Here is a 16,081-nt window from a genome sequence, read left to right as displayed (position 1 = left end):
CTAGTTGCGGCAAGCGGGGGCCACTCTTCATCGCGGTGCGCCGGCCTCTCATTATCGCGGCCTCTCTTGTTGCGGAGCACAGGCTCCAGACGCGCAGGCTCAGTAGTTGTGGCTCACGGGCCTAGTTGCTCCGCGGCATGTGGGATCTTCCCAGACCAGGGCTCGAACCCGTGTCCCCTGCATTGGCAGGGAGATTCTCAACCACTGCGCCACCAGGGAAGCCCAGCAGTTTGGTTTTGATTCATCTTCTCTGGTGGGAAATTCCAACTTGGTCGTTCTTATGTGTTCCCTATGTCAAGGTTAATAGGTCTTGAGTAGAACCAAAGGTGATTACAGGCCTTGGCTGGTGGCCACCTCTGGCCATTGACCCTCTTTCCAAACAGGTTCCATCTCAGTTGTGCATTTGCTTTTTCTGCACAGTGACTTTAGGTTTGAGTGTTGTTGTTTTCATACTAGAGTTGGGACATGGGAAGTTTTTCAGGGCTTCCAGTATTTGCCATCTCTACATTTTTAAAGATGCTACTTTTCTTGAAGGTCTTACATCCCTTGTTTTTCACTCCTCTGGGGCCATAGATCTGTCTCCTTTCCCCAGGTCAGTAAGAAAATTTTTTTTCTCTTTTTTGAAGACCAAGCTTTCCCTTTGCTTCTTTCAGACACTCTGTTTCTTCCTGAAAACTCTCTTTGCATATTTGCTTTCTTTGCCAACTCTCTATTTTCTCCCAAGGCCTAGATTTTTTAGGAAAAAAGTCAGGAAGTCTGCCAGGCTAATTCTGCATTTTCTCCTGTCATTGACTACATCTGACCCTCCCACCCCCAGGTATTGAAAATATAACTATTTGTTTGAAAGTGGAAGCATAAGAAATGTGTGTTAACACTGGTTACTTCGGGCAGGAAGGAGTAAGGGTGAGATGGAGAAAGATTATGAATATTTCCTTTATTCACTTTTGCTATTTTTGATCTGTCATAATTAACATGTATTACTTTTATAATTAAAAATTCTAATGACATTTAAAAAGGATTAGTTGAAGTCTGGAAAATAGATTAGAGCTTTGCTAGAGTCACTTTTAAAAAAAGCTAGTGCTTTTTTTGTAGGTTTCTGTCTATTTTCCAAACTGAAGTTTTATCTACATTAGCTACAAACAATTGGAAACTGAAATTCACTTACAATAGCATAAAAATAAAATACTTAGGGATAATAAAATGGGGAAAGGACAGTCTTTTCAACAAGTGGCTCTGGAACAACTGGATATCCATATACAAAAAAAAACAAAAAAACAAAAAAACCTCAACTATTACCTCATACCAGACATAAAAATTAACTGGAAATGAGGCATAGAGTTAAAAGTAAGAGTTAAAACTTTAAAATACCTAGAAGGAAATGTAAGGGAAAATTTTTGTGACCTTGGGTCAGATAAAGATTTCTTAGGTAGCAAACAAAAAACATGAATCATAAAAGAAAATTGATAAGCAGACTTTGTTAAAATTTTAAAATTTTACTCTTTAAAAGACACTGTTGGGACTTTCCTGGTGGCACAGTGGTTAAGAATACGTCTGCCAATGCAGGGGACACAGGTTTGATCCCTGGTCTGGGAAGATCCCACATCGCGTGGAACAACTAAGCCTGTGTGCCACAACTACTGAACCTGCACTCTAGAGCCCGCAAGCCACAACTACTGAGCCCGCGTGTCACAACTACTGAAGTCCGCGCGCCTAGAGCCCGTGGTCTGCAACAAGAGAAGCCACTGCAATGAGAAGCCCACGAACTGCAACGAAGATGAAGAGTAGCCCCTGCTCGCAACTAGGGAAAGTCCACGTGCAGCAAGACCCAATGCAGCCAAAAATTAAAAAAAAAAAAAAAGACACTGTTAATAAAATTAATAAGCCATAGAATGGAAGAAGGTATTTCCAAAACACATCTGATAAAGAGCTTGTATCCGGAATATATAAAGAACTCTTACAACTCAATCATAAGATGATAAACTAGTTGATAAATAATTGAGTGTGTCTAAGATTCTGTATTACCTGGTGATCATAGAGGCATAGGGCTTGTTTGGGCAAAAAAATCTGCTTGGATTTAGAAGGAGAGTTTCTCAGTGGGCTGTTTCATTCTGAGATAAAATTTTTAAATCTCTGTGTTCTTCTGGTTCAGAAGTAAATTTCTGCATCAATTTCGGTTACTCCAGCATGGATACGTCTCGTTCTACACAATATCTTTCTTTTTTACATTATTTCCACTTTCTACCTTTCTAGAAAGGCTGATTTGTTTGTATCTCAGCATTAATAAAGCAAATCATCAACTTATGCCTTTCCATTGCCTATGTTGTTCCAAGGTTATTTGTAAGCAGTTTTGTCTATTATTTTAAATTTTTTATTTTGAAATAATTTTACAGTTGAAGCTGCAGAAATAGTACAGAGAGTTCTTGAGTACCCTTCATGCCACCTCTCCTAACATTAATGTTATAATCCTATAACCATAGGACAGGTAAGAAAACTAGGAGAATAACAGTGGTACAATACAAGACTCTTGGCTTATCTTGGCTTATCTACAGACCTTATTTCACTGCTCTCCCACAATGTCCTCTTTTCCAGTCCGGGATCCTGTCCAGGATTCCTGCGTTTAGTAGTCATATCTGTGTCTCCTCTGATTTGTGACAGTTCCTCAGTCTTTCCTTGTATTCTACGACTTTGACACTTTTGGAGAGTATTGATTATTTTGTAGAAGGTCCCTCAGTTTGAGTTTGTCTGATGACTTACTCATGCGTAGACTGAGGTTAAATATTTGCGGTCAAGAGTACCACTGAAAGGAAGCAGTGCCCTTCCCTGTTCATCGTAGGAAAGGCACAAGATATTGATGTGTTTTATTACTGGTGATGTTGACCTTGATCTCTTGGTTAAAGTAATGTCTGCCAGGTTTATCCATTCTTTTCCTTTTTGTAATTAATATTTTGGGGGGAGATATTTTGGGAATATGCAAATATCTTGTCCTCATTATACAGTGCTTCCTTCTATAAAGAAAATCATCATTTTTACCTTGATCCTTAGCCAAATGGCTCAGAAAAAAGAATTAGGATTTAGGAGCCTCGACACATGGGTGCCCAAGAATTGGGTATATGTGTATATCTTAGCACTGAGTCCTTCTGAATATGCCTGCTCCTCAAGGCTGAATGAGGAGAGGAAGTAGGCTGACATGTGCATTGCAGGTGTCTGAGACAGCTGCTGGATTCAGTCACATTCACGGCAGATTTCTGGAACTTATGTCATAGAGTCCCTACTGCCACTCTTTGGGACTCTAACTGACCCCCATCTCCAAGCCATTCCACACTGGAATTTGTGAGGATTTCAGCTCAATGTCCTGAGGGTGTTTATTTCCTAGTTTCTCAGAGGGAAGGCACAGTGTGTCTACCCCGGCCTCCCTCTCCAATCAAAGAGTCAGCTACCTCCACAGATGCCCGGGTAAATCATCTTTAGTAGAACAGTAAGAATCTAGGGAAAACCCCTCCTAGGGAAACGAGTGCCATTTCATTATAAGAGAGAAAAAAACAATCCTTCAAATCTGGTTCATCTCACAGTCTAAATGCAAGTTCTTAATTAAAAGCCAACAGAGATTTCTAAAGTTGGAGAAAAACTGGAGCAACAACTTTTAAAATTATCCTGTGGGCTTTTCTTCCTTCTTAGTCTCTTAAAGGGAAAAAGGCTAATAACCATTCAGTGGGAAATTGCTGTTCCTTCAGAACAAGGAAGTGAATGAGAATGAAAAGTGGCATCCCAGGGGAATGGGGAGTCATCCTGTAATTAGACTGGGCACCATGTAGAGAGGCAGCAAAAAATTACTGGAATGGATCAATGAGGAATTATTCTATTAGACCTTGATGGTTTATTCTAGCTTCTAGTTTCTGAAGGAATAAGTAAAAAGCCATGCCTTACACTTTTGTGTGTTTCCACAGAACCTAAAACAGTGCTAAGCATGAAGTAAGAACCAGGGGATCCATGTTTATCATTCTGGGGATTCTGTAGTTCAAAGTCTTTGGTGCTTTTGTAGGCTGTGGTTTTTGTTTGACCACACCATTACTGAATGATGGCAACAATAATATGCTCTTTACATCCAGTGTTTCTCTACCTTGTACTATTGGCATTTTAAGCCAGATAATTCTTTGTTGTGGGGACTACCCTGTGCATTATAGATGTTTAGCACCATTCCTGGCCTTTATGCACTAGATACCAGTAGCGCCTCCAAGCTGTGACAATCAAAAATGTCTCCAGACATCGCCAGATGATCCCGGGTGGGAATCACCTCCATTTGAGAACCTTGGCTTTATTTCTTTATCCCAAGGTCACACGGCAAATAAACGGTAGAATTGAGACCAAGATCCAGAAAGTCTGAGCCCTGGCCTTCAGTAATTTCCATGATATAAGCCTACTTGTTGCATTGCCAAGTACATTGATAAGAACATAATGTTGGGAGCATTGATATAATCAACGCGGAGTTTTTAAAAAATGGATTTTGTGCACAAGTCAGGTTAATGGTGGCATAGAGACCACCTTGAAAAATCAAGAAACCGTCCATTTTGCAGGAGAAACCCCTGATCACAGAGCCATGCAGTAACCTAAACAGGGGAGATTTGGCTTTGCCTCTTTCTGAGAACTAGCAGAGATCTAGGGCAAATCTGAATCCACATCTCCTTCCTTAATTTACGTACTGCCTCCATTTTAGCAATACAGAAGGGAAATGAATAAAAACAATTATCCTCAAAGACATTCAGTCTGGTCTTGACTTGTTAAGAACGATAAAAGTCAGCGGTTAGAAGCATTTAATACAGCCGAACAAACCACAGAGTCTCAAACAGCTTCATCTGGTGCATTTCCTCTCAGTGGCAAATAAAAGGAAGACTATAATTAGGGCATGATTCTGTTCAAACTATCCAATAAAAGCTTTTAAAAATGATTGCCCTCATAGAAGGCAATGTAAGGAACAAAGGAATCTTGCATGGCTTATTATTTGCTTATTAGTATTACTATATGATAATCTCTACTTCTTGTATTTTAAACCAAAGGGAAACACTAAAATGCTCACATGATTTCTTAAGTGTATTTTTGACAATACATTAAAGGACACTGGCTTCTCTATTTTGAAAGCCAGTTCTCAGGTTTTCAATTAATCAATAAGTGTTTATTAAACCCCATGCTATTTTCCAGGTCTGGGTACTGCACAAAGTTTGGTTGAAATATCTGTCCCCTCTACATTCTAGAAATTGAAAGTAGAGTGAGGAGAGAAGTCAGTGACCTTCAGTCTTCAATGTGCACATGAATCACCTGGGGGAGTTTATCAAGGTGAGTTTCTGACTCAGTAGGTCTGGAGTCGGGCATGAGATTCTACATTTCTAAGAAGTTTCCAGGTGATGCTGGTGTTGCTGGTCCCATGATCACACTTTGTGAAGCAAGAATCTAAATGACAAGTCAAGGATACATGATGTAAAGTAAGCTGCGCTCCAGTTACTAAATTCTAAGTGTGGTCTCCTCTAAGCTCGGAGAGTTATACTCTTCTCATCTCTGTGGCGTAGCAACCACTGAAGTTGTTTACGTGTCCCGTGCTTAAGCACATTGCCAGTGCTGTGTGCTGTTCCTGATGCTTGCAAACGTGTTTGCTTTCGGCAACATGGATAGAGATGGGCGTCCACTGTTGTGTGCCTCTGATAAGTGTCTAAGCTGCTCAGAAGGCCATTTGCCATCTGGCATTGGCAGTTCGCCTCGACTTCCACTGGGACGTCCATGACTCCTATTTTCTATTCAAGTGATATGACTCCCAGAGACTCTTCAGATTGGGGTCTTTGGCCCAACCCTGTACTATTCACATAGTCTCCTGGGGACATTCCTAGTCACTGTCTCTGAACCAGATGCAGCGTGTGGGGGGGAAACAGGAATAACTAGAGTCCTGTTCTCCTATTTCCTATGAATGTGTGAAGGCCTTCCCTCTGCAGGTTCACTCATAGCTGATGGGGACATTGTGCTGAGTTATCAGCTGAGCTGCTAGGTCAGTGCTAATAAATCTTCCTGTAATGATGGAATTTTCTCTTTCTGTGCCGTCCAGTTGTCAGCCACATGCATCTTGAGAACTTGAAATGTATGCTTGTGCGACTGAGGAATTGAATTTTGAATTTTAATTGTGTTTAATTAAATAAAATTTTAAGTCAAATACTACATGTGACTAGTGGCTACCTACGGAACAGCACAGCTAGATGAATTTCTCAATGACACATGCACTCATAGGAAAAGAGCAGGAAATGGCTGGATTCAACCAAGACTGGACTACTTTTGACCTGGCTTTCTAGTTTATCAAGGTCTTGAATTGACCTGGGGAAATGTCTCAATTTCTCTGTTCATTTTTGTACCTTTCCTAGAAACATGTGAAAGACTAGGTATTTAATTTACATTTTAAAAAGACTTTTAGTTTGTTGCGTAAGAGGTAGTAGAAAATTTAGAAAATATTGTTACACAAAATGAATTTTAAAATCGTTCATAACCCCACCATCTAAAAAGGACCGCATTGAGCATACAGTGAGCATTTTGGTGACTAGCCTTCCAGTTCTCTGGTGCGTGTGTGTGTGTGTGTGTGTGTGTGTGTGTGTATCTTACATAATGATCTATAAGTTTATAGATCTATAAATCTATACACAAATAAACATTACATAAAGGAAATTTAATTTCGATACACTACTTTTGGGATGGGTCATAATGACATAGTGCTGGGGAACATGAACCCCCAGATGCCACTGGAAGGGAGAGATAGGGCAGTTTACTTTCTTTTTTGAGGAAAAAGCAGAGCTTTGCTTTGCATGCTAAATATGACCAACCCATGAAACTCTTTTGTAGGCATCAAAGAAATGGAATCTGTGAGTGACTGATCAAAACTCATGGGCTAACAGACGTACGGTAATCTAGGAGCCCTGGATGAGCACTTAGCCATCTGAGTTGCTGTCAGTATCCCTGGCAAATAACAGATGGAAATGGGGGAGAAAGTAGACCCAGCAAACTCCAGGATGAAGTGTGTCTTCATTGTGCAGTGTTAAGTACTAAACAAGATGTTCTCTAGTTAGTAGAGTTGTTTTCCTAAATGCTCTTATGTTACTACTTAAGCAGCCCCTGCCTTTGTTCAGGCCCACAAAAGGGAAAAAACATTCTCTTGAAGGTCAAGATGGGCATGTTCTGGGGGCAGCTGAGTGGAAGGGGAAAGGTGCTTTGCAAACTGAGCTTGGAAACCTAGAATTTAAGCTTTTAATATCTGATGACATGCAAGTCATTTTAAGGAACCTAGATGATTTTCTGCAGGAAGGAGAAAGGAGGAAGTGGAGGAAGGAGGCTACAGAGGTCAAAATATAAATGGGAGATCCACCCAGAAAGATTTTGTAACAGAAGCTCCCTAAATGTAGCTCTGTTTTTACTTTAGATCATGTGCAGTGTTGAGAACGTGTGCAACGTTAAGTGCTTAATCAATCTGAAAACACTATCATAATAACGTAATAAGTACATTTATTCTTTCCTAGCTGCTTCACATACTCACATTGAATGACAAGTTCAAAGTTTATGAACTCCAGCAGCAAGACAAACAGACTTTTCTCTTGTATTGTGTGAAAGCTTTTTACTGCCCTCCTTGCCACCTAAGCCAGAAGTACAAATAAAGGTGCAAAAAACTGATGACCCCACTTATGAATTACCAAAACATTCTTCCTTCTTGAATTTTCTGCCGTCTGTTTGACCAGGTCCCTGCTTATTTAAACTTATGACTTCGGCGATATTTTCAGTCTGGAGTGCTGGCTTTGCTGTTTGGTCGTATCTTGTGGAATGGCACGTAGTTCAGAATATAGATTCTGGAGTCATATTGCCGGATTCAAACACTGGCTCCAATGTTATTTGGATACATTTCTAAGCAGCTGTGTGTCTCAGTTTCCCCTTAATGTAGCCTGGCAATAACAATAATATTATTACCTGTTATTTGTATCCATTATAGACTAGAGATATGTATTCCAACCTCATAAAGTGGTTGTGAGGCTGAAATTAGTGAATCCTTGTAAAGTGCTTATCACAGTGACCAGTGCAGTAAGCATTCTAAAGCATCTCAGCACAGACAAAGTGCTTAAAAATGTCCGGAGCACACTGGACATTTCACCCGTGGTAGGCTTGGTTCTTCTGGAGAAATGTTTGCCTGTCAGGGGAAGGGGATTTTTCCTTTAGTTTGCTGCCTGCAGCTTGTGCCTGGCATGATGCAGGCACTCTAGCAGCTAAGATCTAAACTACACAGTCAAAACTACTAGTCTTTGAGCTAGAGCAGAATTGCAACTATATTCATTTTAACACATATATTTGAGGGCTTATAAGGAGAAATGAAGGGCCCTGAGTTCAGAGTCAGATGGATTTGGGTCCAGATCTCAGCTTTATCATTCACCAGCTGTGTGACCTTGGGCAAGTTACTTAACATCTCTTGTCTTCAGGTGCCTTAGTTGTGCACTGCATACACTCGTTCCAACCTCATAGAGTTGTTGTGAGTCTGAAATCAGAGAATCCTGGTAAAGTGCACATTATAGTGACCAGCTTCTCAAGTATCTATTAGTAAAAGTTGCATACCTTTGTCATTTTACCCTAAGAGAAGTTATATAGCCAAGCTCAGAAAGAACTTATTCTCTGAAGAAAAGTTTGAATGACACCTACCAAAATCAGATTCCAAACTGGTACCCCCTACTGCAACATTCAATTCTGGGCATACAATGGGGGCTTGATTTTAAAAAGGTACACATACATATAAATATATATATATTTATATATATATATATATAAAAATGTATAAATATAGGAATGTATGTACACATATACCTCACTTAGCACTTACTGTGTGTCAGATACTGTTCTAAGTGCTTAAAATATTAATTAATTTAATTTTTATATTAACTTCCATGATGTAGTACTATTATTATCATCGCCATTTTACAGAAAAGGAAACTGAGACAGAGGGAGGTTAAGTAACTTTTCGGGATCTCAGAGCTACAACACGGTGAAGCTGGGATTTGCACTCAGGGATTTAAGTGACAGGAATTTGTGTTCCGATCCACTACACCGTGCCACCTGTAAGTGTTGCAGCCCTGACTCAGAATCTCTCTCCTGGAAAAGGCAGGTGAAGCCACATAAATTTCTCTTTACATCCTTCATTTTCTTCTGAATCTGGAAATCAAACAACCAAATGCAAAAGAAATATTTCTTCTTAAAGTCCCTTCTTTCCCTTTCTTCTCCCTCCTCCCCCATTCTCTTGCTGATCCTCCACTTCCTGTGTCAGGCCGTTCCGTTCTGTCAGTCCCATTACGGGCTGCTGCTGTCACACTTTGAACACAGTATAATTCAACATGACGCATGGTGAGTAAAGATGTGTAGAAATACCTGAAACTATTAGAACCAAACAGCTTTCTGTTAAAGTTTTTTACGGCCGCATAAATATTCTCCTAGCTGGCTGGAGTCTGTGAGGTATAAATACTCATGAGAGAATATATCTATGGCGGCAGCATGGCCCTCTGGGGCTTGTCCAAGAGCCCAAGAAAATGCAAGAGTCAGGTGGCATCTGGTTTCTTTGTATTTAAACAGCCTTCTCCAGTTTCCAGAGTACAGTGGCATGATTAACAAGGTCCATTTGGCTTATTTCTTCCTTAGAAGAAATCTCAAGGATCAGTTAGGCAACTCGTATTATTGAGTTCTTACTATGTGCCCAGCCCTGTGGCAGGTAGTATGGTAGAAACAGGTAAGGGTTAAAATACCACACCCCCTTGTCATGAATATTCAAATACACATGAGCTTTCAAAATGTATTCTGGACTGAATGAGGTAAGGGATCTCTCTCATCCTGAGATAGCATTTGCACCTGCCATGAAGATTTGTGAGAGAAAGCATTCATTATTATTTATTTTCATTTGACCAAATTTTGCTTTCTGGAATAACTAACCATGTTTCCAAAGTGCAGACCAAAAAAAAAAAAAAAAGACTGTCTTGACTGTCTCTTTTTTTACCATATTTTCTGAAAAGGCAGAGCTTATCTCTGATGACTCTGGATGGCTGACAACACCATACTCTCGATTACTTTAGAATTAATCATTTCTCAGGAGGCATAACTTGGGAGGGAGGATGGGGGTCAAGAGTGTTCAGGCCCAGCAAGACTGCATCTTCAGCTTGTTCACAGATTTGCCAGATTTACCCACCCTTGCTCTCCCTCTGCCCCAGGTTATGCCACTCCAGAAACACGGGAACAGGGCTGCAGCACAGAGCTGGGCACTGGGTTTGCTGAGGCAAACCCCCAGTCCTGCGTAAGGACAAGAAGTGCATGCCTTGGTCCCCTCCAATCCATCCACAGACCAGAAAATTAAGGTCAGTGTTTCTTTGGCCTATACAACATACCAGTGAGATGGGGGAGAAAGGAGGCAGTCGGCCTTGTCACCGTTTCACAGGACAGAGAAGAGGGACAGAGGGAGGCCACATCTGCAGAGGGAGAGATGAAGTGCAGCCTCTCCCCAGTGGTGTTCCACAGGTTTTCCGTTTGCCTGAGCTTCCTCAAACTTGGCTTGTCATCAGCATCTCCTAGGATGAGGGTTAAATACCCAGATTCCAAGGCTCACCTGAGACTCTGATGAAGTAGGTCTGGGTACTAGGAATCCATATTCTTAATCAGCTTCTCGCATGATTCTAAATATTAGCACTGCATTCAACTACTGCCCTGCTGTCTCCATAATTATTATGGGATGGGAAAAAAAAGTCCCCGTTCAACAAGCTGATCAAAACCACAGTCAGACAGGTATTACCCTGTTGCATGGGATGCAGTTGGGTCTTAAGCAGAAGACACCTCTTGAAATAAACAGCTGTTGAGAGGAAGCAGTCAAGCCAGTCCCAAGCAGCTGACACAGGACCTGCCAAGGTGTGATCGGAGGAATGGAACGTGAGGCTTTCACCCACCAAACGTTCATTTTGGTCATAGACACTCCACGCTATTTTGCTTCCTGCTTATGTTCTCTGGGCTATGTTCCATGAGGTTTTGAAGTCTCTGGGGTACTTCTGTGTGAGAGGGATGCCAAATTCATCTCATGAGGGAGTATCCTTTAGCCATGGAATGTCTTGGTTTCATGGGGATTCAGTCTGTGCTCTTTTCAGGGAATTGTGTGGAAATGACACACAGATTATCAGGCTTGGCATGAAGTATTGCTCTCATTCTGATGTTGGATCATTTGGGGGAGGGGTTTGCTCAATTTTGTTTCAGCCAGTGGGCAAGTCACTAGATCAAAGGATGTGAATTCTCAGAAATTAATTTGAATAAACTCAGTTTATGATATCCTCCATTTTGTTCAGTAAATCACCAACTAAACGTTATCTGTAACAAGGAATGGGAATAATGTGGATAACGAAAACACACGCATAATTACTACTCATATCATTTTTTATCCTCACTCACAAGAGCCCAGCTTTGTTAGTAGAAAATCAGGTAAACTGGTTTAAATTCTTTCCCTTTCCTTGCCCTTTCTACCTTCCTGAGGAGTTATTCCATTTAAAAAATGTATTTCTTTGAAAGGGAAAGGAGGGGCAGTGGAATTTTATCATCCACTTGGAAATACAGAAAAATTCAATTATACTTATGCAGTAGTCTCTGTGGATGATTCCAAGATCCAGATGGACATATTGACATATTTGATCATCCCAGGAGCAGCCTGCAAAACCAGAATTTCCAGGTGCATGTAAAACTGCAATGATATGCTTAAGTGAAGAAAGATCCAAACCCTCGGTTAATTCAGCTCTGCTATGTATATACACAGACATGTGTAGGATTTTGCAAAATGTTTAAATCTAAATACTTAAGGGAGAGAGTATTAGTACTTTGCCTGTAGATGTGTTATGGAAAGGCCTGTGTGTGTATGACTTGCACACTGTTTGCAGTCAGTACTTGGGGAGGAATCCCAGGAGCTGGACCCTCCCCTTCAATGGCTGGCTCCATGCTAAGGTGGTGTGACAATGAACCGGGTCCAGCCTTTGCCCTGTTTCACCACATGAATTAGGAAGAGAATACAGAGTATTACTGGAGTGAATTCAGCTCTGACTGTAATTTTTTTTGCTTCCCTCCTGATGCCAAAGTTCAAATGATTTTCCTCCCAGCTTGCCTCCCAGTTCTTTAAAAATGATTTTTTTTTTGGCCAGTTTCATGGTTTTTAGACTTTTCTAATTCATTTCATGACTAACCCTCATTGGTTGGCAGCAGTTTGGTTAACAATTTAGCTTCTAAATCGTGTGAGTCCCTACCCCCAAAATTCCTCTTATTCTAAATCCCTGGAAACTGTTGCTTTGAATGAGTGATGCCTTCCTTCCTAACTTTTTACTATCAGCACATACTAGATGGGGAATTTAAACAGCCAGTAAATACATCTGAAGGAAGTTTAAGGTTGGAACTAAATTTTGTTTAATAATAATACAGCACTGGGTTTAGCAGCATAAAGAATTTGAAAATGCATCATACTAATAGGATTGGAGGTATAAAATGGTCATCAGAAGACTTCATACCAAACGTTTGTGGAGACTTTCTTACTCTAATGAGAAGTACTTCTCATTAGATCTGCAGAGATTTTTTAAAATAAAATTTATTTACATAATATAAATATACATTTACTATTCCTCTTCCACCATCAAAGCCAACACAATTTCTTATAAACTCAGACTTCTCAAATATTCATAATTTTTTTCTGCATCTGTTTCGTTCTTTTAAAAAAAAAATCTTGTGGATGGACCTAGACACTGTCATACAGAGTGAAGTAAGTCAGAAAGAGAAAAACAAATATATAATATTGCTTTTATGTGGAATCTAGAAAAATGGTGTAGATGAACTTATTTGCAAAACAGAAACAGAGACACAGACATGGAGAACAAACGTATGGATACCAAGGGGGGAAGGAGGGGTGGGATGGATTGGGAGATTGGGATTGACATATACACTACTATGTATAAAATATAATGAGAACCGATTGTGTAACACAGGGAACTCTACTCAGTGCTCTGTGGTGACCTAAATGGGAAGGAAATCCAACAAAGAGGGGATATAGGTATACATATAGCTGATTCACTTTGCTGTACAGCAGAAACTAACACAACATTGTAAAGCAACTAGACTCCAAAAAAAAAAATCTCTAAATGTGCTTTATCTTCTGGCCATCTCTTCCTCAGACTCTGACAATGGATTTATGCTTTTATAGAGCTTCTTTATTCCCAAGATTATAAATGGTTTCCCTTCTTAGATCTTTCTTTTTACCAATACCACACAAATGCTTTCTTTGAAACTAGCCGTATTCCACCCCTGCCTTCTCTCTTCTAGTTTTGGTGAGCTGACTCCCACTGCATGTGGTATATACAGAAAGGCTGGACATTCCCATTACTCTTCCTCCCCACACAATTATTTTAATAGGTGCCATCTCCTCTCCTAGGAGATTGTTGGTTTTGGTATGTAGGTTGGCATAGAAGTATGTCATGGAAGATAAGTGTAACATAGCTTTGCAATGTTCTAGTGACTCTATTTTTGGCAGCCTCTCAAAGGTTTTAATGTTCTATCTTCAGCCTTCTTCTCTGTAAACTTCTTCTCCCTTGCTGAGCTCACATATTTAAGGTTAAAATCAATACCTCCAGGCCTCCTTTCTTTTTATGAGGTTGATTCAGCAAATGCTTAGTGGGTACTAACTCTGGGTCAGACACTGTAATGGTGCTATCGATATAGCAATGAATAGAACCGATGGAATTCCAGCTCTCATGGAGCTTGCACTTTTAGATTGGAGAGACAATAAACAGAAGTGTGAGGTGATGAATGTTTTGGAGACTGTAGAGTAAGGTCAGTAGGAAGTGAAAGGAATGCTGTATTTTTTAAGGTGGTGAAGGAAGCCCTCTCTGATGACACGGAAGCAGAGACCTGAAGAAAATGAGGGAGGGACTGACCATGCGGCTGTGGGGGGCATGGTGGTCCAGACAGAATGAAGAGCAGGTGCAAAGGCCCTGGGGTGGGAGTGGACTGGAGGGGTCCTAGGAAGAACCAAGAGGCTGGTATGGCAGGACAGGACTGAGTAAGGGGAAGGAAGGCAGGAGGAGAGGCCAGACAGTAAGCAGGGGACAGATTTTGTACAATGAGAAGGACTTTGAATTTTATAGTGAATGAGATTGGAATATTTTGAGCAAATTAGTGACATAACCTGACTTTTTAAAAAAGCATCACTGGGACATCCCTGGTGGTCCAGTGGTAAAGAATTCTCCTTCCAATGCAGGGGACACGGGTTCGATCCCTGGTCGGGGAACTAAGATCCCACATGCCACGGGGCAACTAAGCCCACGCCCCAAAACTACTGAGCTGGAACGCCTCAACGAGAGGGCCCGCTTGCTGCAAACTACAGAGCCCAAGTGCTCTGGAGCCCGCATGCCACAACTAGAGAAGAGAAAACCCACACCGCCACAACTAGAGAGAAGCCCATGCACCACACTGAAGAGCCCGCGCACCGCACTGAAGAGCCCATGCGCCATGATGAAAGATCCCTCATGCCTCAACGAAGAACCCCTGTGCCGCACCTAAGACCTGACACAGCCAAAAAATAAATTAAATAAATAAATAAATAAATAAATATTAAAAAAAAAAAAAGCATCACCGATGTTGTGTGAATAATAGAAGCCTGAGAATAAGGGAGAAGTAGGGAGAGCTGTTAGGAGGATATCACGATAATGCAGGTAAGAAATGATGCTGCCTTGGACTGGGGTGGTAGTAGCTACACAGGCAGGGAGAAGTGGTCCGATTCCAGACGTACTTTGGAGATAAAGCCAACAGGATTTGCTCAAGGAGCAATGTCAATAGATGATACAAATGAACTGGGAGAAGTAAGGTTGATAACATTGGGTACATGGAGAATTTCAGGTTTTGATAAGTTTGAGATACTCATGTGATGTCCAAGTAGCAATAATGGGTAGAAAGTTAGCTGTGTGAGTCTTCATGTCAAGCATGGATATATAAATTTGGGGATACTCAGTGCATAATTGATCCTTAAAGACATGAAAATGAATTGATCATCTAGGCACAGAGAAAGAAGAGGTCAGAGGAATGAGTACTTGGGCCCTCAAACATTTAGTCTAGAGGTTAGGAAGATGAGGAAAAACTAGCAAAGGAGACTGAGAAAGAATGATCAGTTAAGTAGAAATAGAATCAAAAGAAAATGCGCCAGAAGCCAAGTGAAGAAAGTATTTCAAGATTCAGGGAATAATCAATTATTTGAGCTGATAAATAAGATGAGTGCTGAGAAATAACTATTGGATTGGACCACATGGAAGCCGTTGGTGTCATTGACGGGGCTGTTCCAGTAGAACAGTGGGAAAAGAAACCTTAGTTGAATGGGTCAAGAGAGATTGGAAGGAGAAGATGTATAGAAAAATTGTAAATTTTTTTTTTTTTTTGGTAAAGAGGAGATTAACAGGATGGTTGTGAAGTTCAGGGAGACTTTTTAAAGACAGGAGATGGTACAGCATGTTTGTCTGTTGTGGTGGATGATCCAATGATGCCAGAGCAATGTAGGTGGGGAGGGGTCAGATCTAGATTTGTCTTATAGAAAGGATGTTACAATAAAGACCACTTGGCAATATCAATGATGGAAGTCTGATTGTTGTGTCATATATTACCTTCACAATATCCATGTGGGGTTTACATGAACTTTAGTGTTCCTGTTTCAAAGAAAGAGAAACTAAAGATACACGATGGATCAAGAATAAAGCTTTAACACACTGGCTTTCATGTGCATGTTGGCATTGAATTTAGATGACTGCTAAATAACAGGAAGACCCATCAAAAGAGCCATCCAGAAGGAGATCTATCTCCCAGCTCTGTTGCTTACCACCTGTCTGATTTGACCATGTTGTTAACTTCAAGGTCCTCATCTCTAACGCGGGAATAGTACCTATTTTACAGCATTGTTGTGAAGTTTTAGTGAGATAAGAATGTTAAGTGTGGAAGATAATAAGTGCTTAATAAATGGAAGTTATCATCAAAAAAAAAGGGTGGTTTT

General features: G+C 40.7%; 1 long non-coding RNA gene across 3 annotated transcripts in view; it reads left to right on the top strand.

Moving 5' to 3' along the window:
- The window catches only part of LOC133094422 (uncharacterized), a 144,094-nt gene that overhangs the window by 83,499 nt on the left and 44,514 nt on the right, over nucleotides 1-16,081 (top strand). For 2 of the 3 annotated variants that reach the window (XR_009701461.1, XR_009701462.1), the window contains one exon: nucleotides 10,251-10,394. This is a non-coding gene — a long non-coding RNA (uncharacterized LOC133094422). Of the gene's footprint in view, nucleotides 1-5,264; nucleotides 5,329-10,250; nucleotides 10,395-16,081 lie in introns of those variants that run through there. The other variant, XR_009701463.1, reaches the window with a different exon arrangement.

The sequence above is a fragment of the Eubalaena glacialis genome, chromosome 7 (assembly GCF_028564815.1).
Source record: "Eubalaena glacialis isolate mEubGla1 chromosome 7, mEubGla1.1.hap2.+ XY, whole genome shotgun sequence".
In the NCBI taxonomy this organism is placed as follows: Eukaryota; Metazoa; Chordata; class Mammalia; order Artiodactyla; family Balaenidae; genus Eubalaena; species Eubalaena glacialis.
This window is presented reverse-complemented; position numbering and strand designations above follow the sequence as displayed.